Source organism: Bos javanicus, chromosome 29 (assembly GCF_032452875.1).
Source record: "Bos javanicus breed banteng chromosome 29, ARS-OSU_banteng_1.0, whole genome shotgun sequence".
NCBI lineage: Eukaryota > Metazoa > Chordata > Mammalia > Artiodactyla > Bovidae > Bos > Bos javanicus.
In genome coordinates this window covers 2938014-2965975 of record NC_083896.1, presented here as the reverse complement: position 1 = coordinate 2965975, position 27962 = coordinate 2938014, and the positions used below count along the sequence as shown (strand labels likewise).

The 27962-nt window shown below is 43.3% G+C and overlaps 1 long non-coding RNA gene across 1 annotated transcript; it reads right to left on the bottom strand.

The window, feature by feature from the left end:
* LOC133241004 (uncharacterized) lies at positions 1–27856 on the bottom strand. Its single transcript, XR_009734476.1, has 4 exons — positions 27620–27856; positions 27147–27192; positions 4966–5069; positions 1–836 (listed from the first exon to the last, which is right to left on the bottom strand). It is a non-coding gene; the product is annotated as an uncharacterized LOC133241004 (long non-coding RNA).
* Positions 27857–27962: the final 106 nt, after the last annotated feature.

Genomic DNA, 27962 nt, shown 5'->3' with positions numbered 1-27962 from the left:
CAGTCATGTCTGACTCTTTGGGGCCCCATGGACTGCAGCACGCCAGGCCTCCCTGTCCATCATCAACTCCAGGAGTTTACTCAAACTCATGTCCATCGAGTCTGTGATGCCACCCAACCATCTCATCCTCTGTCGTCCCCTTCTCCTCCTGCCATCAATCTTTCCCAGCATCAGGGTCTTTTGAAATGAGTCAGCTCTTCACATCAGGTGGCCAAAGTATTGGAGTTTCAGCTTCAGCATCAGTCCTTCCAATGAATATTCAGGACTGATCTCCTTTAGGATGGACTGGTTGGATCTTTTTGCTGTTCAAGGGACTCTCAAGAGTCTTCTCCACCACTACAGTTCAAAGTCACCATTAAATAAAAATCAGTGCCTCCTTCCCACCTACCACATATCTACTGCCCCCTGGCCACACATGGCCCTGGTGATTATAGTGGACTGCACAAACAAAGAACATCATCCTCACAGAAAGTGCTCTTGCACAGTGCTGGTCGAAAGGCCTTCTTCTGCCCCCACCTCCAAAGGCAACAACTTCCTCTAGAGTCTGATTCAAGCTTCCTTCCGCATGCATCTATGTTTTAAAATTCACCAACAGGAAGGCAACAATCTTTTCAGAATAAGCAACAGGCAGGCACGGAGCTGGTGGGAAATGTCCGGTATCTATTGTCAAAGGCGCAGACTGATGAACGCGTCTGGAGTGTGGCTGTGCTCCACATGAAAATCAGTTCTCTAGGACCGGTGTTATTGGAGCAATTACACGTCCAGGGTTGGATGATTTGCATTCTGATGGGGTTGAGAGGTCAGGTCAAAGAACAGTGCATCTCTCCATTCTTCTCCTAGATAAGAGGGATTTGTGTGTGAATCATTTATATACTCTCCATAAATATTCATGGAAGATTATATGTGTGTATGGATGTGTGTATATATTTATTCTATGCATACGGTTAAAATTCATCTACATTAGACTCGAAAGACCCAATGTTTGCCATCCTAGAACAACTGTTATGCAACTAGAAATCACTCTGAAGACAGGAGGGCAGGGAGGCTGCGTTTGCTGAGGCAGAGAGGACAAGGGTGGGCAGCTTGGGAGCAAGATGCCTTTTCCCAGCCATTTTTTTCCCATCCTGCCACTGCTGATATAAGGACTCGCTGCCTTAACATTATGAATGTGGCTGACAACTCCATCAGGGGCTCTCTCTGGTGGTCAGGCTGTTCCCTCCCATCCCTTCCCACTGTGGGAATGAACCACACCACTTCTTTCTATCCACTCATTTAAACATTGCTGCAATGAAAAAAAAAAATTCTTTGTTAAAATGGACTGTTTCCAACATGCTTTTGTCTCCAATTGAAACTCTGCTTCATTAGTATTAATGTATCAAATGATTACTGTAAACTAAGCTTACTATACCCATTAGTTTATTTGATCATAACAATATTCCATGAGGGCTGGATCAGTAAGAGACCCATTTTAGAGATGAAGATACTGAAGGTAAGTTCAGGTTTTTCCAAGAGCACACACACAGAAGGTAAGTTTTAAGAATCTGATTCACCATGAAATCCATCATTTCAAAGAAGTTGGGGAAGTGGATGAGTTAGGATGGAGAGATGATCTGCCGTTGTGTATCTTAGTGATTTATGTTTGCAACACAATTGCCCCTGTCTCGGGACACCTGCCTAATGTGGTAAGGCCATCTTTGCCTTAAACTTGACACTCAGTAGTGTGCTTTCCTGCTGTGTTATTCCCCCAAAGACATGTTCATTTTCCAAACATGGTCTTCCTTCTTTGCTCTAAAATTGGGACTACACAGTAGCAGAGCAGGACACCAGGTTTTTAGATTGGTGAATTCCCTGTGGGCATCCCTTAATTTCCTCAGCCTTCATTTTCAACATCCCTAGAAAGAGGCGCTGACAGATACCCAGACAGAGCAACCAAGAACAGGACCGTCTCTGGTTTCAGATAAGATTATTCACAAAGACAAAAGCCTGGAACATTTAACAAATGCAAGTGCAAGCAGGCAGTTCAGCCTACCAGGGGCAGAGAAAATAGATTGCAGTGTCAACTTAATCAATGGTTCATCGCTGTACTTTTTCAGTGCTTGAACCTTATTAGGATTGAGGCTGTACTGCTCGGCTGAAAATCAATCTGGAGTTTTTCAAACAGCTGCAAAATGCAGAAATACAATTGCAAATAATATTATGAGTCTTCCAACTGCCTTGGAAAAACCCATGCAGAGCTAAGTGGGGCTGGTACACGGATGTGCTTCTGGCTGGGGATCAGGGTCCAAAAAAAGAGGATGAGGAAGAGAGGCGAAGGCATAGGAGAGTTTCAAATCCAGGGTGGACTGACTGAACTCATGTCTCAGGTTGGTTTTGAAGATGCAGTGACTGAATACAGCAGTATGAGAATTAGGCTTTCTTCATACAAAAACTAACTTCAGGCTAAAGTTGGAGTCCAGGCAAGATTCATTGAGTTTCTCTTTGACACCTGACCTAGCATTTAGAAATGGCTTCAGGGATGATATGGATTACCAAGACAAAGGGAAGATGAGTAGAGAGGCTGACGGATGAGCTGACCTAAAGAAGGAGCAAGATAGACTCTTAAAGAACTTAATCAGGCAACAGATAATCTGTGTACCTGACCTCTGTTAGGTTGTGGCTGAATATATGATGGAATAATTCTCAAGGCAGACATTAGAAAAAGAGTTCTTTAAGTTTTAAGACAAGGAATCCCAAAATGGTTTATAAGGTTGTTGTTTTTGCTGTTGTTTAAAGAAAAAATGCTTGCATTTGAGGTTAAAACCTACAAATTAGTGAGGGCTTAGTTAAATACTGGCTTTACCATTAGTATAGGGCCTCGTATGAGGTATTCAACAGCTTTAACAATGTGAGTGTTTCCCATCTCTCAGGTTTATTGAGAAGAAGTGTATGTGTGTGTGTGTGTGTGTGTGTGCGCGCATGTGCGCACGTGCATGCATACATATGTTCAGTCATGTCTGACTCTTTGTGACCCCATGGACTGCAGTCCTCCAGGCTCCTCTGTCCATGGGATTCTCCAGGCAAGAATACTGGAGTGGGCTGCCATTTCCTCCTCCAGGAGATCTTCCTGACCCCAGAAGTGAACCCACATCTCCTGTCTCCTGCATTGCAGGCAAATTCTTTACCACTGAGGCATGAGGGAAGACCCTGATTTTCAGTATAGATATAATGCAAAAAAATATGATTTAGTATTTTGTATTAATCAGTTCAGGCTGCTGAAACGAATACAGATTAGACAGCCTAAAAACACAGAAATTTATTTTGTCACAGTTTTGGAGGCTGGAAGTCTGAGATCAGGGTACCAATACAGTCAGGTCCTGGTGAAGGCTCTGTGACTTTCACGTGTCTGCCTTCTTGTTGGGACTTCACATGGTCTTTTCCCAGTGCCACGGGGGTGGAGGAGAAGAGGAGGGAGGGGCGGGGAGGAGAAGAAGAAGAAGAGAGAGAGCTCTGTGCTGCTAAGTCACTTCAGTCGTGTCCGACTCTGTGTGACCCCATAGACAGCAGCCCACCAGGCTTCTCTGTCCCTGGGATTCTCCAGGCAAGAACACTGGAGTGGGTTGCCATTTCCTCTCTTCTTATAAGGGCACTAATCTCATCAGACTAGGGCTCCACCCTCATGACCTCATTTCACCTTAATTACCTTCCAGAGGTCCCATCTCCAAATGCCATCACACTGAGGCCTAGGGCTTTAGAATTCGTGTGTGTGTGGAGGGGAGAGGTCAGAAAACATTCAGTCCATAACATATTGTATTAAACCAGCAACCTATATATAATTTACTTTCTCCCTGGAATAGCAGATCAAATAACTTGGGACATAGGGGAAAGGGACAGGATGTGTCCAGTGATTAGTAGAGTCTGTGCCCTCAAGTGTCTTTCAGACTCACAAAAGGGAGGGATGGTCAACAGGACACTACAGAGTAACATGGCAGTCATACTGCTGGAGGTGAGCCCAAGGCAGCAGAGGAGGTTCAGGGGAATCTGCAGATGACGGAGGAGTCAGGGGAAGGGGCTGTGTGCTCCTTCTGTTTCATCCATGGGAAAGGCTGTCAAATTTCAACAGCTATGACGTGTACTTAATACTCGTGCTCAAGAATGAATGAATAGATTAACCATATTGCCATTAATAAGAACACCCAAATTCCTTCTCATGGTCAAGGATTCTTTGTGTTAGAATGCCATTATAAAACTCGAAAATGTAAGTTGAGGTATTGTAAAGGAAAAAACATTAAATTGGAGTCTAAAGAAAGAAAAGAATTTTAGAAATCTAAAATCTAACTGCTTTCAGCCCTAGGACCTTGGGTAAGAGAGGAAGAAGACATTTAAGAGTTAAGGGGGTTTGTCTGGCCCCTGTCAACTCTCAAACTATTATTCTGGGATTCCCTCCTTGGATTTCATCTAAGGAACATTATTAATAACATCTGGAGTGCTAAAAGGAACTCATTACACTGTGTAAGGTGGTAACCTCTGAAAAAAGCCTCAATAATCCAAATAATAGCCATGAAATGAACATATGTTTAAGGTGTAAGTAGTATAATGTAGCAGCTCTAAGTGGATTTTATTCATTCATTCAAAAGGGTTTATTCAACTACTACTAAATGTCAGGCTAGGGGCAAGTTAATGATACATTCATCTATATCTCAAGAAGTGTATATATACATATATTTATATACATTTTTAAACACTAAAATCTATTTCTCCCAAGTAACTTTCTAAAACGCTCTTTAAACTTTTCAACCTAAGTGCTCTGTTGCCATAATCTCATGTTAGCAAAGCTCTGTGGAAAGGAATTCCCCCTAATGCTTTTAGTGCTTGGCTCTTATAGCTGAACCATGTGGTTATTGCACTTGACAAAAGCCAAAAATAGCTTTATAAAGTGCAGCCTCTTTATTCCCCTTAGAATTTGAAAAGTATTAATAAAGTTTATACTTCACTTCCAGTTTGAGGGGAAAGTAGGTGTAATCTGCAATTCTTTCTGAATTCAAGTCCACTTCTGTATCATTCCAGGTTCCTTTCCCAGACGTTCCTACATCCTAAAGAGATAATAGAATATCATTTTATCAAGGTAATATCAGGCCAGGCCTTGCCTCCTCTCTGCCCTAGCCTTCAGTTCCAAAGAATCATAGACCATTGGCGATTGAATGACCATAGGACTGATTTGATCCAGCTCCTTCATTTTGCAGATAAGGAAGTTTGCCTAGAGGAACAGAGTGATTACCCAAGGTCATTCAGCTAACTGCTAGAGAGAGTGAGACTGTCACCCAGGTCTCCTGACTTTAAGTTCATAGCCTCTCCACTAACCCACGCAGTGCAATGACTTTGTTTCTCTTTTCTCCTTCATGTACCTTTGCTTACAGATGTAGACATTCTGAGATGTACATCACGCACCCAACTGGCTCATATCTGTTTATATCAGGAGACAGCCAACTCTTTATATAAAAGGCAAGATATCAAATCTGGCTTTATGTCTTTTGCGGCAATGACACAACTCTCATTGTAATGTAAAAGCAGCCATAGGCAATGTGGAAATGAACAATCATGCCTGTGGTCTGATAAAACTTTATTTACAAAATCTGGAAGTGGAGTGATTGGCCAGTGGACTGGAGTTTGCCAAGCCCTGGTTTAGATCTGCATTCACTATCCTGATACCAGGAGCCCTCTTCCTCACATTATCAGGGTTGTGAATAAAAGATACCATCTTTCCTCCCTTATTGTAACAATAGGAGCTTGTAAATTTTATATACTCAGTCAACAGAAATCTACTGAATACTCACTTTATGGAAAAAGAACAAGGGATTAAATACACTGTAATAACAATCAGCTTCCTTGGTAGCTCAGATGGTAAAAAAAAAAAAAAAAAAATCTGCCTGCAATGCAGAAGACCAGAATTCAATCCCTGGGTTGGGAAGATTCCCTGGAGAAAGGAATAGCAACCCACTCTGGCATTCTTGTCTGGAGAATTCCATGGACAGAGGAGCCTGGCGGGCTACAGTCCATGGGGTCACAAAGAGTTGGACATGACTGAGTGACTAAGACTTTCACTTTCAATAATAATAATAATAGGGTATGTTATTTACTGAGTACTTACTATGTCCCAGTTGCCAAGCAAAGTAATTTTATGTACATGTTTCTCATTATCCTTACAAAATCTTATTTTACAGCTAAGGAACGTAAAGCCAAGCAGGAGTGGGAAACTCTTTCAAGTATAAAGTTCTAGAAGCAAGGTTTGAATCCAGATCTGCCATCTGCAATCTCTTATCACTGCCATGCTTCTTGAGGTCATGAAGGTCTGGTCTCATGTTACAGAGGAAGTGTAGCTCTAATCCTGGGCCTTCACTGGGGACCCTTCCATCTGTTCCTCCACCCCAGCTCTCTTATTTAACAATAATTCGTGTCCACATAGATAACTGTGAATGTTGTGAGTTACTGAGTAAAAAGAGCAGAGAATTACACAGAAAAATTAGTCTGGGTTTCCAAAGAAGGGTAAAGGCCAGGCTAAAGACTAGATAAAAAGATAGACAAGGATCCAGGTCTCAGTCTTGTGGGGTTTTGATATGTGTGGTTGGCCTGCTGTGATCAGCACAGCACCAGGCACTGCTGTTCACCAGGCAGTGTTTCGGAGTCCTGAGACTAGGGCTGACTCTTCAGCTCCTTACCCGAGAGAAGTTGGGCCATCACCTCACACTGTGGTCCTGATATCCCCTTTAATAAAATAAGAGACTTATTTAACACTCACTCTGAAACTCCAGTACTTTGGCTACCTCATGCGAAGAGTTGACTCATTGGAAAAGAATCTGATGCTGAGATGGATTGGGGGCAGGAGGAGAAGGGGACAACAGAGGATGAGATGGCTGGATGGCATCACCTACTTGATGGACGTGAGTTTGAGTGAACTCCGAGAGCTGGTGATGGACAGGGAGGCCTGGCGTGCTGCGATTCATGGGGTTGCAAAGAGTCGGACACGACTGAGCAACTGAACTGAACTGAATAACCCTTCTGGCCTGGACAGTCTAGTTAAGGAGTCTGCAAGGAAGGTGAATTACCACATAAACATCCCTCCTGGGGTCTGTGAGCTCTGAGGAACTACATCTGCTCCATGAGGCTCGTGTGAAAGACATTTCTAGGGACTGAAATTTAACAAGGAGCACCTGACTTGATGGAAAGATAAACAACATGGTGTGAGCACACGAATGCACATTTTTGGCCCAACACTATAAATGTCATGGTTGGGAGTCCAGGCTTGGGACTTCAAACAACCCTGGGATCCCATCTTGGTTTTATCACTTATTAATGACACGGTCCCTCACAAAGGGAGGGTTAAAGTGAACTGGATAACAGATCTTCTCTAGAGAAGATTTAAGAAGGGGGAGGAAAGAAGATGAGGAAACTGGGGGCTCCATGGAGCAATAAATCAAAACACTGATAACTCCTGGGGAGAGGTGACATCATAATAAATTAAAAAAGGAATGCAGTGACTAGGAAGGTAGTGAGCTCCTTGATTCAAATAATAGCGGGACAGTAAATTCTGAGACCTTAATGCTGGGAAAGATTGAAGGCAGGAGGAGACGGGGGCGACAGAGGATGAGACGGTTGCATGGCATCACTGGACATGAGTTTAAACGAACTCCAGGAGACAGTGAAGGACAGGAAAAGCTGGTGTGCTGCAGTCCCTGGTGTGGCAAAGAGTTGGACATGACTTAGTGGCTGAAAAAAACAACAACTTCTTGAAAATTATAAAAAGGAATTTCAGGTACCAGACAAGAATACGGCCAGAAAGTCTCCAAGAGTCTTTCTGATTCTAAAATTCTGTGACCCTAGGAAATGTGAAAGAGATCTGTTTGCTTATCTTCTGCCAAGTGTAAAGGGAACCCCAAGGTCCTCAGACTTAAGCTCCTGCTCTCTCAAAGCATCACAGAGAACACTTAGCATAGCCTTTCAGTATTCCCAAAGGGGATATTCTTCCTTCCACAGAGCCTATACATCCCCTCATGTCATTTATTTGCTCAGCATCTGTGCAGTGACCTTGAATTCACTGTTTTTTCAGGTACGATAAACTGCTCAAGAGCTGCCCAGGTGGAACCATGAAGTCTACACCTCAGTGTTCCCTCACCTTCATGGTCACAATCCCCAAAAACTTGAAAGGCTATTTGGAGTTTGCAATCAGAATCCTCAGTGGAATAAACTGCCCCTAGAAGCTGTGGGCCTTTGACATTGAAGCATAGCTGTTGGATTAAATAGTCTTTCATTTATTTAACAAATCATACTATTGCACTTTCTACATGACAGGCACAGTACAAACCACTGGAAATACAGGAGCGACCTGTAATTTGCCTTTTCTACTCTTAGTTCCCGACACTAGTGTTGTGAGAATATCCTGTATCTAGATCTCTGTGGACAATGCCAGCACCGAGAGGCTGGTCCTGAGTGTGGCAGGGAGAAGCCTGACTGCCGGAGGCAAATGTGATGAGATGACATGGGATGTAGCATCAGCAATAAAAGCCCCAGAGATGATGTTCTCTACAGGATAATCTCTGTTTCTGACATTTTTATCAGTTTTGAGAGGCTTAGCAATATATTGCCCAAGAACATCCATAACAAGGCTTTTGGCATGTCTTCATTAGACAACCATGTCAGCTCTATTTCTGAGCTTGCTCATTCCTCTCTGCAGATCAGCCAACTATGTAACCACTCAGAATCCTCTAGGAAGGTTCTGGTGCTCACTTCCAATTATCACATCCTCTGACTTCCATCTCAGGTTTCCCTTTACATGACTTCTAACACATTAAAACTGGAGAAGCAATCATTTTAAAAACACCAACACCACCACCACCACCACCAACAACAACAACAAAAACTGTGGCATTTATTATCTATTGATCCTTAGCACCATCCATGCATTCCTTAGCACCCCTGTATTGCAAGGACTGAAAACTTAGAAGCTATGATTTTTCATGATTCTTCCTTCAAGATTTATACTCTTCCAGTGAGGTACTTGCATAAGATTCATAAAAGAGAAAAGAAAAAAGTCATTTTTTCAGCTATATATGGGCATATGGGCATTGAGAAGTAGAGCACTTTTCCAGAAACTTCTTAGCAAACACCTGACAGTCACTGTCACCCACTTCCTTGAGGCTGGCTTCCACAGGCGGTGGCTGCTCTGTGGTTCCTAAACATCAGTGTGTTCTGAAATTTAGCAGTAGCAGCTAAATCTTCTTGCCCCAGGTCCTTCAACGTGGTAAAAGCCTCTTTCTCACTGTGTCAAATTTCCTTCTGCTTGAAATTCCTAAGGTGGCTTTTGTTCTCCTGACAGACCCGCACCATAGATTGTAACAACTAATTCACAAGAATAATTCCCACTATTGAGTGATGCTATGTTAGGCACCTTTCTGGAAGCTTTATGAATATTTTCTTGTTTATTCTCCATAAATTGTCAGTCCTACTTATTCTTTAGATGAGGAAATGGGGAACTGAGATGTTGAGTAACATTCACAAGATCATATAAAACTGAGTGAAAAAGCCAAGGAGGGACAAAGGGTTTCTGAAATCTAAGCAGCACCCATAGGGATGAGCCAGTCCTTGGACAAGGTGCCTGTAGGGAGCCCAGGCAGGCAGGTGGGACACAGGACCCAGAAAAATATGCTGTAGTGATAGGATGGTCTAAGAAGTGGCACAAGGGCTGGTTTCAGAGGAGGTGAAACGAGAGATCCAGGCACACAGCAGTTAGCATCAGTGCAGCTGTGTGTCATGAAGACAGACATCACAGCTCAAATAGGATTCAAAGCCAGGGCTGTGGAAGCAAGCAGGACTCATCTAAACTATGGCACTTCTCAGTCTTGAGGGAACATAAGTACCAGGCAAGGTAGAAAAGCAGGAACTTAAGTTTGAGCGGTGAGACTCAGATACAGTGATTTGAAGTAGAAGGTGAGGAACCCTCAAAATGTGAAATATGATGGCATGCCTTAGTAGCTTCTTAACTATCCCTCCTTAAGCCATTCTAGAATTAAACCAGGTTGTTCTGAGAGACTAGTAAGGAAATGAGTTTAGAGGTGGGTGTCAAGAGGCCTCAGTTTGGGAGTTTGTAAAAGTGAAAAGATGGAAAATTTATTATGACCATATCATGCTTTACTTTTCCCCTTATATTTTAGCACAAAGAGTTCCCATTCTTTTGTATTTGATTAGCCAAATATTTCCTTTGATTTTTAAGTAAAAATAAAAGACACATTTTTCATTTTTACCAAGAACTTTATTGAACAGCATATTCACCATTTTGTTCCAATACTTTCTGCCATTTTCCAGGCAACTTCATAATTTCATCTTCCCAAAACTTTTTGTCTTTTTGAGCAAAGAAATGTTCCAGATGCCTTTTACAGTCTTTCAGGGAATTGATTGTCTTTCCATTAAAAGAATTTTGTAAAGGCCAAAATAAATGGACATCCAAATGTGCAATGTCTGTCTGAAGGTGCAATGTCTGGTGAATATGGCAGATGAATCAGAACTTCTCAGCCAGGTTGTAACAGTTTTTTCCTGGTAATCAAAGAAACATGTGGTCTTGTCTTATCCTGATGGAAAATTATATGTTTTCCTTTGACAAATTCTGGGTGCTTTGCATTGAATGCTGCCTTCAATTGGGAGCAATACTTTTTGGGATTAATTTTTTGGTTTTCCAGAATAAATTCATAATAAGAGACTGCCTTCCAATTCAACCATACACAGAACATCACTTGATTAGGATGAAGACTGGACTTTGGTGTGATTGGTTACGATTCATTTTGCTTACCCCATGGTCTCTTCCATTCCACAGTATTGTACAATACCCACTTTTCATCACCCATCACAGCTTGTTTTAAAAATGGAACATTTTCATTACCTTTAAGTAGGGAATCATATGTAGAAACATGGTCAAGAAGATTTTTTTGCATAACTTATATGGAACCAAACATCAAAGTGATTAACATAATCAAGCTGGTACAAATGATTTTTAATGCCTGATTTGGATATTTTGAGTATAGGCACATGGCAGAATGTTGACTGTTCTCAGTTAATGTCTTCATTTGATCGCTATCAACTCCAAATGGTCCACCCCACCATGGAGCATCATCCAAAGAAATCTCCAGCATGAAACATCACAAACTACTTTTGACATGTTAGATCAGTTATAGCACCTTCTCCACTCTTCTGCACAAATCTGTCAGGTGGAGGGGGAGGGGTGGGTTAGAGTTTCAGTTGAACTTGTACTTTTCTTGAAGAAAGTGTACTATGCCAAAACGTTGCTTTTTACTTCCATCTTCAATATTAAAATGGCTACACAAAAATTAACTAATTTTGATAAGTTTTTTTTTAAATGCATGTTGATATGAGGCTGTCATAATATAATCTAACAAAGTCATGTCAAATGGAGTTAAAGACAACTAAGTGCTTCTAGAGCCACCTTATGAGAAAACACACACACACACACACACACACACACTTTGGCCAGCCCAACACAATGAACAAGGAGTGAAAGTTATAGGACGTGTTGCTGCTGCTGCTAAGTCGCTTCAGTCGTGTCCGATTCTGTGCAACCCCTGAGACAGCAGCCCACCAGGCTTCCCCATCCCTGGGATTCTCCAGGCAAGAACACTGGAGTGGGTTGCCATTTCCTTCTCCAATAGGATGTGTTAGGGTCCCCCAAAAATATATTCAAGTGATTTATTCAAGAAGTATTTTCGGGACAGGGAGCAGACTGTGGCTCAGATCATGAACTCCTTATTGCTAAATTCAGGCTTAAATTGAAGAAAGTAGGGAAAATCACTAGACCATTCAAATATGACCTAAATCAAATCCCTTATGATTATACAGTGGAAATGACAAATAGATCCAAGGGATTAGATATGATAGACTGCCTGAAGAACTTTGGACAGAGGTTAGTAACATTGATGAGGTGGTGATCAAAACCATCCCCAAGAAAAAGAAATGCAAAAAGGCAAAATGGTTGTCTGAGACCTAAAAATTAGCTAAGAAAATAATAGAAGTGAGGGCAAAGGAGAAAAGGAAAGATATAAGCATCTGAATGCACATTTCCACAGAACAGCAAGGAGAGATAAGAAAGCTTTTTTAAGTGAACAATGCAAAGAAATAGAGGAAAACAATATAATGGGAAAGGCTAGAGACCACTTCAAGAAAATTAAAGCTACCAAGGGAAAAGTTCATGCAATGATAAGTACAATAAAGGACAGAAATGGTATGGACCTAACAGAAGCAGAGGATATTAAGAAGAGGTGACAAGAAAACCCAGAAGAACTGTACAAAAAAAGATCTTCATGACCCAGATAATTACGATGGTGTGCTCACTCACCTAGAGCCAGACATCCTGGAATGCAAAGTCAAGTGGGCCTGAGGAAGCATCACTACGAACAAAGCTAGTGGAGGTGATGGAATTCCAGTTGAGCTACTTCAAATCCTAAAAGATGATGCTGTGAAAGTGCTGCACTCAATATGTCAGCAAATTTGGAAAACTCAGCAGTGGCCAAAGGACTGGAAAAGGTCAGTTTTCCTTCCAATCCCAAAGAAGGGCAATGCCAAAGAAAGTTCAAATTACTGCACAATTGCACTCATTTCACCTGCTAGTAAAGTAACACTCACAATTCTTCAAACTAGGCTTCAACAGTTTGTGAACCATGAACTTCCAGATGTTCAAGCTGGATTTAGAAAAGGCAGAGGAACCAGAGATCAAATTGCCAACATCTGTTGGATTATAGAAAAAGCTAGAGAGTTCCAGAAAAACATCTACTTCTGCTTCATTGACTATACTAAAGCCTTTGACTGTGTAGATCACAACTGTGGAAAATTCTTCAAGAGATGGAAATACCAGACCATCTCACCTGCCTCCTGAGAAATCTGTATGCAGGTCAAGAAGCAACAGTGAGAACTGGACATGGAACAATGGACTGGTTCCAAACTGGGAAAGGAGCACGTCAAGGCTCCTTTAATTTATATGCAGAGTACATCAAGTAAAATGCTGGGCTGGATGAAGCACAAACTGGAATCAAGATTGCCAGAAGAAATATCAGTAACCTCAGATATGCAGATGACACCACCCTTATGGCAGAAAGTGAAGAAGAACTAAAGAGCCTCTTGATGAAGGTGAAAGAGAAGAGTGAAAATGCTGGCTTAAAGCTCAACATTCAAAAAACAAAGATCATGGCATCCAGTCCCATCATTTCATGACAAATAGATGGGGAAACAGTGGGAACAGTGAGAGACTTAATTTTTCTGGGCTCCAAAATCACTGAAGATGGTTATTGCAGCCATGAAATTAGAAGACACTTGCTCCTTGGAGGAAAAGTTATGACCAACCTAGACAGCATATTAAAAAGCAGAGATATTACTTTGCCAACAAAGGTCCATCTAGTCAAAGCAATGGTTTTTCCAGTAGTCATGTGAGAGCTGGACAATAAAAAATGCTGAGTGCTGAAGAACTGATGCCTTCAAACTGTGGTGCTGGAGAAGATTCTTGAGAGTCCCTTGGACATCAAGGAGATCAAACCAGTCAGTCCTCAGCTCAGTTCAGTTGCTCAGTCATGTCCGACTCTCTGCAACCCCATGAACCACAGCATGCCAGGCCTCCCTGTCCATCACTAGCTCCTGGAGTTTAACCAAACTCATGTCCATTGACTTAGTGATGCCATCCAGCCATCTCATCCTCTGTCATCCTCTTCTCCTCCTGCCCCCAATTCCTCCCAGCATCAGGGTCTTTTTCAGTGAGTCAACTCTTCGCATGAGGTAGCCAAAGTTTTGGAGTTTCAGCTTCAGCATCAGTCTTTCCAATGAACACCCAGGACTGATCTCATTTAGGATGGACTGGTTGGATCTCCTTGCAGTCCAAGGGACTCTCAAGAGTCTTCTCCAACACCACAGTTCAAAAGCATCAATTCTTCGGTGCTCAGCCTTTTCCACAGTCCAACTCTCACATCCATCCATGACCACAGGAAAAACCAGTCAGTCCTAAAGAATATCAAACCTGAATATTCACTGAAAGGACTGATGGTGAAGCTGAAGCTCCAATACTTTGGCCACCTGATACAAAGAACTGACTCATTAGAAAAGACCCTGATGCTGGGAAAGACTGAAGGCGGGAAAAGAAGGGTACGACAGAGGACGAGATGGTTGGATGACATCACCGACTCAATGGACATGAGTTTGAGCAACCTCTGGGAAATGGTGATGGACAGGGAGGCCTGGCGTCCTGCAGTCCATGGGGTCACAAAGAGTCAGACACGACTGAGTGGGTAAACAACAGCACATTCTCAAGCGAAACGAGCACATGACCCCAGATGAGGCAGGGAGAGCAAACGGTCTCATCTAGATGTCTCATCATTCAGACGCCACAGGGAAGCTCTGGAGAACAAATCGCATCATGTTGTTAGTCCCACCTTGAGGCAAGTGGGCTGGCTGACCTTTTATAACACTATGCCAGTGAGTCTTTGTCTCAGAAGAGGGAAGGAGAGATAGCCTCCAAGGTGAGGTGATCCTTTGGCAATTCTCCTAAAAAGAGAATATCTGTGCAGTATTCTCAGACCACCATGAGTGTACTGGCTGACTTTTTTAAATCTAGGCAAAGAAAAAGCATCCACTATAGTTCACCCCTTGCACCACTTGTATTCATGTGATTCTTATGTTAAGTTTACTCCTTCTGAGTATAGTTTCTCAGGATTCTCATTGGTCTCGATTTCTTGGAAAAATTTCCAAGATGAACTATATCTCCACCTGCTGCTGAGGCATAACGGAAATTGTCATCATCCCTAAACTCTAAAACCCAGGAGATTTCCCTCCCCTTGGGCCAGTGCTTCTACTAGGGGCTTGTCTGATGAGTTGCCACAAATGCTTAACCCTATACAGTCCATGGAATTCTCCAGGCCAGAATACTGGAGTGAGTAGCCTTTCCCTTCTCCAGGGGATCTTCTCAACCCAGGGATTGAAACCAGGTGCCCTGCATTGCAGGTGGATTCTTCACCAGCCAAGCACCAGGGAAGCTCTTTCTTAGCCCTGCTGCTGCTGCTGCTAAGTCGCTTCAGTCGTGTCCGACTCTGTGCAACACGATAGACGGCAGCCCACCAGGCTCCCCTGTCCCTGGGATTCTCCAGGCAAGGACACTGGAGTGGGTTGCCATTTCCTTCTCCAGTGCATGAAAATAAAAAGTGAAAGTGAAGTCGCTCAGTCATGTCCAACTCTTAGCGACCCCATGGACTGCTGCCTACCAGGCTCCTCTGTCCATGGGATTTTCCAGGCAAGAGTACTGGAGTGGGTCACCAGTGCCTTCTCCCTCTTAGCCCTAGAGGGTCTGAAATCTTGATTACTTGCTACTATTAGGATGTCATTACTCTAATTGTCAATTTGAATTTACAAATGGGCATGAAAGCAGCAAGAGATACCTATGGGGATTGTCTCTATGTTAGGTGTATTCTCCTTACCTTAATTATCTATGAGCAATCCTACCACTTCATGATTAGCCATTATGGTTACTCCTTTCTTTTGTTGATGGTCACCCGGCTTGAGGATCCCAAAGTGAGCAGATGACAACCACAGCTTTAGATTAGAAGTACTTTAGCAGTCTACAGATGGAAGGAGCCCCCTTAGCAATCTGAAACCTCAGAGCTCAAATTTGCAGAAAAGGTTTTCAAAAAAGTCCTTGGGTTATAGGGAGTCAAAATGTGCCTTTACCACTTCCACTTTTTTGGTTTTCAGAGCCATATATTCCATAATAACTATTCGAAAGACAATATGTAATGCTTAACGGGATAAGTACACGCTGTTAGCACTCCATCTTTGCATGAGGTCTTCCCAATACTTATGACCCAGCTATAATAGCAAGAGTTTATTTCCCTTGCTCTATTTAGGCTATAAGCTTCTGGATGGTATGGTATGAGGTAAGACCCAAGAATGCCATAACCATGTGCAGCCAGCCCCATCTCCTTTGCTGTAAAGTGAATCCAAGGAATGTCACAGGAGATTCCACGTTGGTAAGTCAGATACTCTATGAGGTCTTGGATAGTGGCACTGTCTAAGGCATGGCAGACAGGCAAAGGCAAATCTAGATTATTATCAATCCCAGTAAACATGAATTACTGGCCTTTTCAAGATGAAAGCGGTCCAGTCTGTCAATTTGCCAACTTGTTGGTCTCTATTAAAGATGACACAGTCTCAGGTTTTCTGTTGCTGGAAGGTTGGACATTCAGCGGTAGTAATAGCTACATCAGCCTTGGTGAACCCGTGAATTGCCTCCATCTCTGCCATCAGGACTAATCTGGTTACTGGAGTCCTTGATGTAGAGGCTGCTTCACACCTACTGACTGTATTAGCTCGTCTGCTTGGAAGTTTAATCCTCTTCCACCATGTATGTTTTCTAATAGGCGATGACACGTGAAACATATTTTCCCCACTTTCTTGGGATTATCTATATTATTCTTTCTAGGACTCTGTCCGCAGGTGTCCAACCTTGCACTTTCAAACTTCATCTCTGACCAACTAAGGTATTCACTGCGTAAGTCTGTATATACCCTTGCTCCAAACTGTTTCTCTCCACACAAAATGGATAACAGGGTTCAAAGCCCAAAGCTCTGCCCATTGTCCTTACAGAACAGCAGTACCGTTGCATATATAGGCCACTGGGCGATTTGTCTAACTTTTCAGTAACGTTTTAAGATTTTCATGTGTTTTCAACGTGTGTGTGTGTGTGTGTGTGTGTGTTTCTCTCTCTCTGCTTCTCCTTTTCCTTCTTTCTCTCATTTCCTTCAAATATAGTACATTGGAAAGATCGTTATGTAGCACTCTCTTTTAAGGGCACTCCTGAGCAAGGCTGTAGTGAAGCAGCAGTCTCTGTATGATTCATGCTTCACATACACAAAGCCAGTCCGTTCATGAACTGAACTGGGGCTTTTTCTTCTGCCACCAGCTGATCCTGTGGAGTCCCCACCTTGCGGGTCTGGTGTGAGTTGAGGGAAAGGTGACATATAATAAGTGACATTCGCATCTTTGATCCCTCTAGGCCTTCTGGAACCTGATCCTGGATGCACCACTTCTATGTACTGATGGATTGCTGCTGGAATTTCTCATTCTTACACCACGGTGGGTTTGACAGGACACATCGCTGAATCTACCACTCTGGTCACATGGTCCGTTGATAATTCACAGTCAGGGGATCAATTTCAATCAGGGCCTAGAAGCACATCAGAGAGATTTTAGAATGATATGTAGTGCTCTGCTGCAGATGGCAGAGCCTTGTTCCAGAACAAGACTCTGTGACTCTCCTACTGGGTTCTGCCAGAGATTCCACATGAGTCTCAGCTCCATCTCCAGTCAAAGCTAAAAGACTTCTGAGTCACCTGGTGAGCCGGTTGTGCCAGAATTCCCATGTATGAAATGGATTGGCTCCAAAATCCAAAGAATGATATTAAGTGCTGTACCTCTCTCTTTGTGGTAGAAGGAGCAAGGTGAAATAACTTGTCCTTTCCTGTGAAAGAGACATCCTGGCATATTACAGAACACTCAGTCCCTAAAATCTCCAATGTGGCAGGCCTTGAATCTTTGTAAGGCTTATCACCCACCTTCCGCAGTGCCTATGTCTTTTCAAGGCATCCAACGTACTTGCTACTTAATGATTATCGGGTCAAATAACATGATGTCATCAATTTTGTAGACTAATGTGATGCTCTGAATCGTCCAGACAGTCAAGGCCCTTTTGGAATATATTATGGCAGAGAACAGAAGAGTTCATGGTGCTGCCACTAGACCGTGAATGTGTGTTTCTACTTGTCCCTTGTGAATGTGAACCGCTCCTAATCATACTTCTTGATGAGTATGGACAATTAGTTAATTAGCAGCATCATACCATGTACCTAAGTCTGTGTGGGCTTTTTTAATTAATTGAAGTATATTTGATTTATAGTTTTGTATTAATTTCTGCTGTACAGCAGTGACTCTGCTGCTGCTGCTGCTGCTAAGTTGCTTCAGTCGTGTCCGACTCTGTGCGACCCCATAGACGGCAGCCCACCAGGCTCCCCTGTCCCTGGGATTCTCCAGGCAAGAACACTGGAGTGGGTTGCCATTTCCTTCTCCAATGCATGAAAGTGGAAAGTGAAAGTGAAGTCGCTCAGTCCTGTCCGACCCTCAGCGACCCCATGGACTGCAGCCTTCCAGGCTCCTCCATCCACGGGATTTTCCAGGCAAGAGTACTGGAGTGGGGTGCCATTGCCTTCTCCACAGCAGTGACTCAGTTATACGTACATGTACATTCTTTCTTACACTGTTTTCCATTAGTTTATCCCAGAACACTGACTACAGTTCCCTGTGCTGCACAGTAGAACCTTGCTGTCCATCCATTCTATATGTAACAGTTTGCATCTGCTAACCCCAGCTCCCAGTCCACCCCTCCCCCACCCCGTCTCCTCCGCAACCGCAAATCCTTTCTCTACGTCTGTGAGTATGCTTCTGCTTTATAATAGGTTTGTTTGTGGCATATTTTAGATTCCACATGTAAGTGCCGTCATATTGTATTTGTCTTTGTCTGGCTTACTTCACTCTGTATGATTATTTCCAGTTGCTTCCGTGTTGCTGGAAATGGCCCTATTTTGTTCTTTTTAATGGCTGAGTAGTATACTGTGTTAGTTGGCTCTAGGAAAGTTACCACATTGGTATAGAGTTGCCATTGGCACTAACATTTGGTTATATTTGAATGATCCACCATGATCCACTTGGATTTTGCAGGGTTCAGACTGGTGAAGCAAACGGGGATAAGACAGGGACCACCAATGGGGAGGGTGGCATGACTAGCTAACATTACAACATGTGTAAGGACACATGTGCGAACAATTTCATTTCCTCGAGGGGAAGTTTGGAGAGCTTCAGTTTGGCCTATTTCACTGTACAGAACTAGAAACCAATGCCCGGCTTCTGTTGAGTGCCAACCACATCTACTACAGCTACGCACTTGGAACCAGGATCACAGCCCCAGCAATAAGCCATCCTTTTGCCACCTGTATCTTGATTCTGATTATAGTGAAAGGAAGTTCAAATTTAGGAAGAAAATTACAAGGAGAACAAGGAAGAATCACCTCAGAGGACAGAAAGGTCCTACCATAGAGATACCACGTTTCTCTAGAACCCAGTAAACCTCAGCTTCATGTCAGCAGCTCAGAAACAGAAGAAAAGGCACCCAGCCCCTGTTACTCATGGACTGAATGGTGAGGGTGGGCCTGACCTGCAGGAGATGCCCTGATGTGATTGTTTATTGTGACTGCATTGATGTGCTCTGTTGGATAGACTCAAGGAAAGGGCTTCATGCTTTGTCCAAATGACTTCCTCACTTGCCAATTAACAAGCTGGGGGCCCAGGGCAGAGAAGTGTCATGCTTGAGGGCGGCCTCGGTTAATCCTGTGCAGAACAGAAAGCAGAGAGTCTTGAACCAGGTTGCCTGCGGTCAAATCCTGACTCTGCCAGGTACCTGTTGACCTGCAGTTATAACCTCACAGATCACTTGCACATAAAATGGGGATAGTGTTATTATGAACATGAAGAGCTGGTATGGAACGGCTTAGCACAGGCCTAGTGCATGGATAAGGTTCAGGCAATATTACCTTCTCCATGGTCATGTGAACAAAAGTCATGCCAAATCTGGTGTTTTCTTCAACAAAGAACACAGCGTTCAAAGTCTGAATCCTTCATCTACCAACTAGGTGGGAGCACTCCAGACTCGTGACTTATACTCTCTACAGGCTCTATGGAGTAGATAAAGATGACAGCACCCACTTCATGGATAACACAAAATAATGCATGTGAGGATAAAGTAAAATAATGAGTGTAAAGCACTCTACACTTTAAATCATCCCACCTTCCATGACCCTTTCCCTAAAGGCCTGTGGTTTAGAACTTCATAATATGAGTGTCAATGGTAGAGAACTCACTGAGCATCAGTGATTTATTTTTTTTTTATTTTTTATTTTTTTTACTATTTGGCTGCCCCATGTGGCCTGTGTGATCTTATTTTCCCAACCAGGGATCGAACTCACACCCCTTGCCTTGGAAGGTGGACTCTTAACCACTGAACCACCAGAGAGGTCCCTGAAATAATTTTTATACAGATTTTCTATATGCACTTTTACCTGTAGCATCTTCGTTGTCTTTAATCCAAAACTGTCTACTAATATCCCCATTTTACAGATGAGGAGAAGAGTCAGGGAACTCATCAAGATCAAGGCCGCAGTGCTAACACAGAGCCGGGAGTCCCAGCAAGGTGCCGAGTAGAGGAGCCCACACCAGGCTTCTGCTCTGCACTCAGGCAGTGGGGAGCCACAGACAAAGGAAGAGGAAGGGATCCTTTACTGGATGGGCAGAGCCCAGGCTCTATGGATGCTAACACATTTCAGAAGACATGGCAGCCTGCAAGCCTGGAGATGTTCTTGAAGAAGACAGTACAGTGGCTCGTAGTCTTGTCTTTCATTCACCACTGTTTGATTTTTTTTTCCTTAAACACGAAGGTAAACAACACCGGTGAAGGGGCTCCCAGGTCTGTGCACACGGATGTTTACTCAGACATCATTCCTCAAACAACTGCATTAAGTGGACTTCAAGTTGAGGAATGAACAGCCAAAATCAATTGCAGTTGCTGATTCCCTGTGGATTATCTGCACAAATATTAAAATGCCATTCATGAATTTAGAACTACTTCAATTCCAATAAAGAGTGATGTCCAGAATTTACTGGCCGTCAGTGCAGAAGCCATGAGCTGGAAACACCAGCACCCACTCAGATCTGGCTGTGGAGAATTAAGGCATTGAAAGTCAAATTATCTGAGCTATGCTGCTGCTGCTGCTGCTGTTAAGTTGCTTCAGTCATGTCCGACTCTGTGCGACCCCAGAGATGACAGCCCACCAGGCTCCCCCGTCCCTGGGATTCTCCAGGCAAGAACACTGGAGTGGGTTGCCATTTCCTTCTCCAAAGCATGAAAGTGAAAAGTGAAAGTGAAGTCACTCAGTAGTGTCTGACTCTAATCGACCCCATGGACTGCAGCCTACCAGGCTCCTCCGTCCATGGGATTTTCCAGGCAAGAGTACTGGAGTGGGGTGCCATTAATATTGTTAATTTGGCCATTTCTTGAAGAAATCACAGTTGTTATAAATGCAATGATACAGCTGTTGTGGTCCTAGGCAGCTCTTCTCGTATCTGTGTCCACAGATTGCCAAAATGGGACTTTAAAAGGGAAAAAGATAATTATACCCACATCATTGGTGGTCATTTTAGCTACATATCTGTATAACTGACTTACTGCCATATTTATAATAATTAGTACTTGTGTGTTATTTTTCCAAAGGACATTTGAAAGTCTTAATTTATCCTCACAACTCTGGGAAGTGGGTTTGAATTATTCCCAATTTACAGAGAAGGTAGCAAAAATGTAAAGAAATTCCTCAAGATTACACACTGGAAAATTCAGATGTGCTTAAAGTAGTTCTGAGTATTTCTACCTAAAATGTTAAGTGACTATGTTAAGAGACTAGATACTAATGTTTAAACATCAGTTTGTTCATCTGTACGATGGAGAAATAAGAGGACCTGAATCAAAGTATTGTAAGAATTAAATGAGATCATAGATGTAAATCACATCAAACAGTGCTTTGTGCATTGTAAGGACTCACTGCATTTTAAACATAATATAAATATTTCATAAGTGTAGCAATGGACTAAGAAAGCACTGACCTTCAAGCCTGACCTAGTGTTTTCTAACTGCATGATTTTGGGTAAGTGTCTAAACATAATGTGTTAAGGGAGATTAGGTTGTTCTTGCCCTATCAGCTTCACAGGACGTATGATGTGATGAAAGTGGAAGTGTTTTGAAATTTTCAAAATGCCATGAAAGTATCAGAAGTTATTATGCTGGTGTCAGACAAGCTCTTCCAGCAGCAGAAATAATATTAGTCAATATGACATGGACTCCTCACATGCCTGCCAGACTCAGCCTGCTCAGGGTTTTACAAGCTGACCCCATGCTACTCTCACTGTCATCGGGGGCAAGGGTTAACATCCCCATCTTATGGATGAATATGCCAAGGCTCAGAGAAATGAGGCGATGGGCCCAAAGTCACTCAACTAATACAATAATGGATAGATGAAAACCCAAAAGAAAATCCAGCTTTCGAGCTTAAGCTCTTTGCCATTGCCTTCTCCGAAGCTCTTAAGGACTACACGATAAACGTGAGCTAGTAAACTTTATGGCTTCCCTAGTGGCGCAGTGGCAAAGAATCCACCTGCCAATGCAGAAGATGTGTGTTCCATCCCTGGGTCAAGAAGATCCCCTGAAAAAGGAGATGTAACCCACTCAGGATTCTTGCCTGAGAAATTCCATGGACAGAGGTGCCTGGTGGGCTAAAGTCCATGGGGTCGGAAAAGAGTTGGACACAACTTTGCCACTAAACAACAGCAATCAGTACATTTATAATGGTGAAGAAAGGACCGAAAGGAAAAGAATAGCATACTTTTTAAATGAAGACAAATTGGCTTCGTGTGAATGAGACTGAGAAGATGGGCTTTGCTCAGCCCTGAGTGCACTATCAGAAAATAATAAACTACACTGAGCTAATAGTTGCACCATCTTCACATATGGACACTGCTCCCATCTTGGGCTGTTACTGGGAAATCCCAAAGTGATTTCTAACTTAATCTACCTAAGTATTTGTATCTCTTGCAACTAGAGCCTACCACTTGGGGTGGTGGGGGGAAGCAAAAGAAGAAACGATTAAAAGACAGTGACCCCTCCCCACCCTGGAGTAGTCTAGGAAAAGAAATTAAACTAAATTTAAAAATTAAATTTAAATGAAAAATAAATTTAAATAAAAAATTAAAATAAAATAGTTTAAAAATCAAAAATAAAGATTTTGCAATTCAAAAGAAATTAAAATGGAAAAAATTTTTTGAATTTTTAATCCTGAGTAATTCAATCTGTTCTTCTGGAACTTGGCAGTATTCAAATTTATTGGCATCTTTTTTAAGGAAAATACTGTTGGAAGTCCTATTGGATTTATTTTTAAATAGCCATGCCCCTACTGACCCTATTAGGAGAGGCCAGTCTTGAGAGATATTTACTTTTTGTAGCTTAAAAACAAATCAGATTAATTTTTCCTGCTATTTACAAAAAAAAAAGTTTTTCAATGCATTTTAATAAGGCTCAAACTGTCTCCCTGTGTGTGTTCCCTCAATTTATCCATTTTTAATTGTCTTTGCATTTGGCATCTTGCTGCCACGGGAAGGAACTGTGGTTCTCTTCTGCCAGTCTCTCCCACCCCCTTCCCTGTCTGCTCCCTGAAATAGGCTAGGCAGCCATCTGCATCTCTGGGTGGAGGCAAGCTGAATGTCAACCGTCCTGTGGGTCTCCGCAGAGAGCAGAGCTCCAGAAGACCTGCTGGGCTCGCACCCAACGTGTGTGCCCTCGCCTTTCTGTCTTTTCCTATTAATATTTCAGCAGGCGGCTTGCCCTTTTGTCTCAGTGGGGAGCAGAAGACAAGCTCCATAAGGAGTCTTTTTCCCGCAGGCAGTTGAGAACTGGTATTTAAACCTCAGGAGCACAGTCTCCATCACCTGTCTTTCGGTGGGCGAGAAGATCTAGGTGTTTAAATAAAACCTTCAGAAAGGCAGAGGAGCCAGGTACAGGGTGAGCTGAATGTGAAGTAAAAAGAAAGGCAGAATAGAGGTGTAAAGAGAGAGGCTAAGGGAGAAAAGGCTGAGGAAGAAGGAAGCATTGGAGGATGAGGAAAGAAGAGAAGACTGTGGGTCCTGTGTTGAGTGCTGAGGTGGCAATGACAGGGAAATGGCCAGTAGGAGGGAGGGCCTGAGACAGGGCAGGAAGGAGGAAGAGAGAAATAGAGAGACCTGCAGTGCCTATGTACCCAGTGTGTGCTGGGGCTTTGGTACCACTCTCTCATTTGACCTTGGTTGTTGTTGTTTAGTCACTAAGTCGTGTCTGACTCTTTGTGACTTCATGGACTGCAGCCCGCCAGGCTCCTCTGTCCGTGGATTCTCCAGGCAAGTATACTGGGATGGGTTGCCATTTCCTTCTCCAGGGGATCTTCCTGACCCAGGGATCGAACCCACATCTCTTGCATTGGCAGGCAGGTTCCTTACCACTGAGCCATCAGGGCAGTCCTCATTTGATGTTTACCACAATCTTGTATGTCACTTCCCTGGTGGCTCAGACCGTAAAGCATCTGTCTACAATGCAGGAGACCTGGGTTCGATCCCTGGGTCATGAAGAGTCCCTGGAGAAGGAAATGGCAACCCACTCCAGTACTCTTGCCTAGAAAATCACATGGATGGAGGAACCTGGTGCAGGCTACTGTCCATGGGGTCACAAAGAGTTGGACACGACTGAGCAAATTCACTTCACTTCACTTCAAAATCCTATATAGTAGGTGTCAAGAAAGTTAATTCAGTGTCATTTTCAAAGTTGCCTAAATCTCAAAGCTAATAGCAGGGTCCAATCCTCACAGGCCATTATGTCATCAAGCAAATATTTGTTGGATCAGTTATAAGAGGTGCCTGTGTGGTGCCATTTGTTCAAGAAAGTGATGGATAGTCTCTGCTCTCCAGAACCCCACAACAAATTATAAGATTTATATGACAATAGGGGGCCTCAGGGTGACCCGACAGGGCTGACACTCTGGAAAAGTCTATATGATACGATGTGCTCTTGAGTTTCAGAATCACATTAGGAGTTAGAGTTCATTCCAGCTTGGCTAGAGCATCTCTCAACTCTAGACTGTTGAGGGAAGTTGCTAGGCTGTAGGTCTGTGTTGCTCATTTTTTCCTTAAGCTGGAAGGATGTTCCTGAGGTGAATGCTTCCAACAGTAGTAGGGTCTATCTTTTCAAGACAGATCTTTTCCAGATCTTGGACAGATGTCAAAAAGATGGTGGGCCAGAAGGTCTCAATCTTTGTCTCCCTCAGATCAGATCAGATCAGATCAATCGCTCAGTCGTGTCCGACTCTTTTAGACCCCATGAATCGCAGCACGCCAGGCCTCCCTGTCCATCACCAACTCCCGGAGTTCACTCAGACTCACGTCCATCAAGTCAGTGATGCCATCCAGCCATCTCATCCTCTGTTGTCCCCTTCTCCTCCTGCCCCCAATCCCTCCCAGCATCAGTCTTTTCCAATGAGTCAACTCTTCGCATGAGGTAGCCAAAGTACTGGAGTTTCAGCTTTAGCATCATTCCCTCCAAAGAAATCCCAGGGCTGATCTCCTTCAGAATGGACTGGCTGGATCTCCTTGCAGTCCAAGGGACTCTCAAGAGTCTCCTCCAACACCACAGTTCAAAACCATCAATTCTTCGGCACTCAGCCTTCTTCACAGTCCAACTCTCACATCCGTACATGACCACAGGAAAAACCATAGCCTTGACTAGACGAACCTTTGTTGGCAAAGTAATGTCTCTGCTTTTGAATATGCTATCTAGGTTGGTCATAACTTTCCTTCCAAGGAGTAAGCGTCTTTTAATTTCATGGCTGCAGTCACCATCTGTAGTGATTTTGGAGCCCAGAAAAATTAAGTCTGACACTGTTTCCACTGTTTCCCCATCTATTTGCCATGAAGTGGTGGGACCGGATGCCATGATCTTCATTTTCTGAATGCTGAGCTTTAAGCCAACTTTTTCACTCTCCACTTTAACTTTCATCAAGAGGCTTTTGAGTTCCTCTTCACTTTCTGCCATAAGGGTGTTGTCATCTGCATATGTGAGGTTATTGATATTTCTCCCGGCAATCTTGATTCCAGCTTGTGTTTCTTCCAGTCCAGCGTTTCTCATGATGTACTCTGCATAGAAGTTAAATAAACAGGGTGACAATATACAGCCTCGACGAACTCCTTTTCCTATTTGGGACCAGTCTGTTGTTCCATGTCCAGTTCTAACTGTTGCTTCCTGACCTGCATACAAATTTCTCAAGAGGCAGATCAGGTGTTCTGGTATTTCCATCTCTTTCAGAATTTTCCACAGTTTATTGTGATCCACACAGTCAAAGGCTTTGGCATAGTCAATAAAGCAGAAATAGATGTTTTTCTGGAACTCTCTTGCTTTTTCCATGATCCAGTGGATGTTGGCAATTTGATCTCTGGTTCCTCTGCCTTTTCTAAAACCAGCTTGAACATCAGGAAGTTCACAGTTCACATATTGCTGAAGCCTGGCTTGGAGAATTTTGAGCATTACTTTACTAGCCTGTGAGATGAGTGCAATTGTGCGGTAGTTTGAGCATTCTTTGGCATTGCCTTTCTTTGGGACTGGAATGAAAACTGACCTTTTCCAGTCCTGTAGCCACTGCTGAGTTTTCCAAATAGCTCTGAGAAAGTTCTAGATTACAATGAAGCAGCAGCAGAAACCCAGCTGAGCTCAAAAACCAAAGATGGCCACATGGAAAAGGGTAGGGAAGACTTTTCCTGCTTCACCCCACCCCAGTCTAGAGCAGCTGGGTACCGAGAGGGAGCCCCTCAGAGAGCTTCTGCCCTCCACAGGGAAGGAGAGCGGGAAAAGCACGGCAAGCCTCGTCACTCCGCGGCGAGCGTCGCCTCCCTACAGAGGACCCTGCAGCTCTCACCAACACTGCACCCAGCAGGCAGAGCTGCCCAGGGCCCCGTTGCTGCACCTCCTCCCTGGGGCTGGAGCTGCAGACCGGGACGTGAGTGGGAGGCTCACAGATACACAGGAAAAGGAAGAAGGGCTGGGAAGGGTGAAGAAGGGAAGATGAGAAGAATGCAGTCTAAAAGATGGCTGTCCCCTCCTAAAGGACCTTTCAGTGGAAACCTGGCCTGTTCCCTTTGGGGAACCTGTTTCTATTGTAAAGCATGGGATTGGAGTCCAAATACATTTACTGAGCACCTGCTACGTGCTTGTCATGAATCTCAGGGTTGTACAGTATGATTTGCAAGCAGGCAGTGAATGTCTGGACCTTCCTGCACTAAACTGTGTGATTTCCTTAATAGGCATAAACTTATATATAATACAAAAACAAAAATTAGAGAGTACTGAAAGGCTTTAATCGTGCCTTCCATATCCATGCAACAATGACCTGATTTAACCTCAAGCCCTGAGTACTTACCTGGAGTTCAGCAGAAAGCAATTGTTTCTTTCTTTCTGTCTCTGACCTGAAATAAAGATTTTGCAATTCAAACTCTGATGACAATTTGGTTGTTGGTCTGAGTGAGATAATGGATTCTTCCCCTCCCACTGTTCTATTGATGGAAGAAGAATATAACTAACACCCACAACTTGCAGGAAGACGCAAAAGGATTATGCAAGCCAATTTCATATACCCACACCACCAGCTCTAAACACACATTCAGTCCCCAGCATCGGCGTTCTGCTTAGTGACGAGATTACAGAGATGAATAAGATACATCCCTGCCTTTGAAAGCTGGACAAAATCCAAAGATAACAGAGAAACATGTCACACCAGCAAACATCAATTTATAATTATGTGAATCCAGCCTCATCTCTCTTCTACCCTAAGAGAATTGCTCATTAGCGTTTATGCGGAGCAAGATTGTGACAATAAAGAATCCTTATACTCACTTTGTGATATCTCCCTCCTTCTCCAAAGCCAGGACTGTCGATGTATTTTAAAACCTCATGTCCTTAAACAAGGTTTTCAAACTGACAATACTAGAGTGGTGGCCATAAGCTCCAGAACAGCTCTAGCCTATCTTAAGCCCCAGCTCCACAAATACCCTTGTTTCTAGGGCACCTCAGATTCAGGGTGTGCGAAGCATGTGCGCAGCCCTCTCTTTCTGTCAGTCTCCAGGCATAGGATCAGGGTAGCTTCACATGACGGGGTATTTCATCACAGTGAAGCGCGTGGACGTCATTAGAAGAAAGGACGGTCTACTGCTGTGTTAAGTGAATTGTCTCAGGGAGT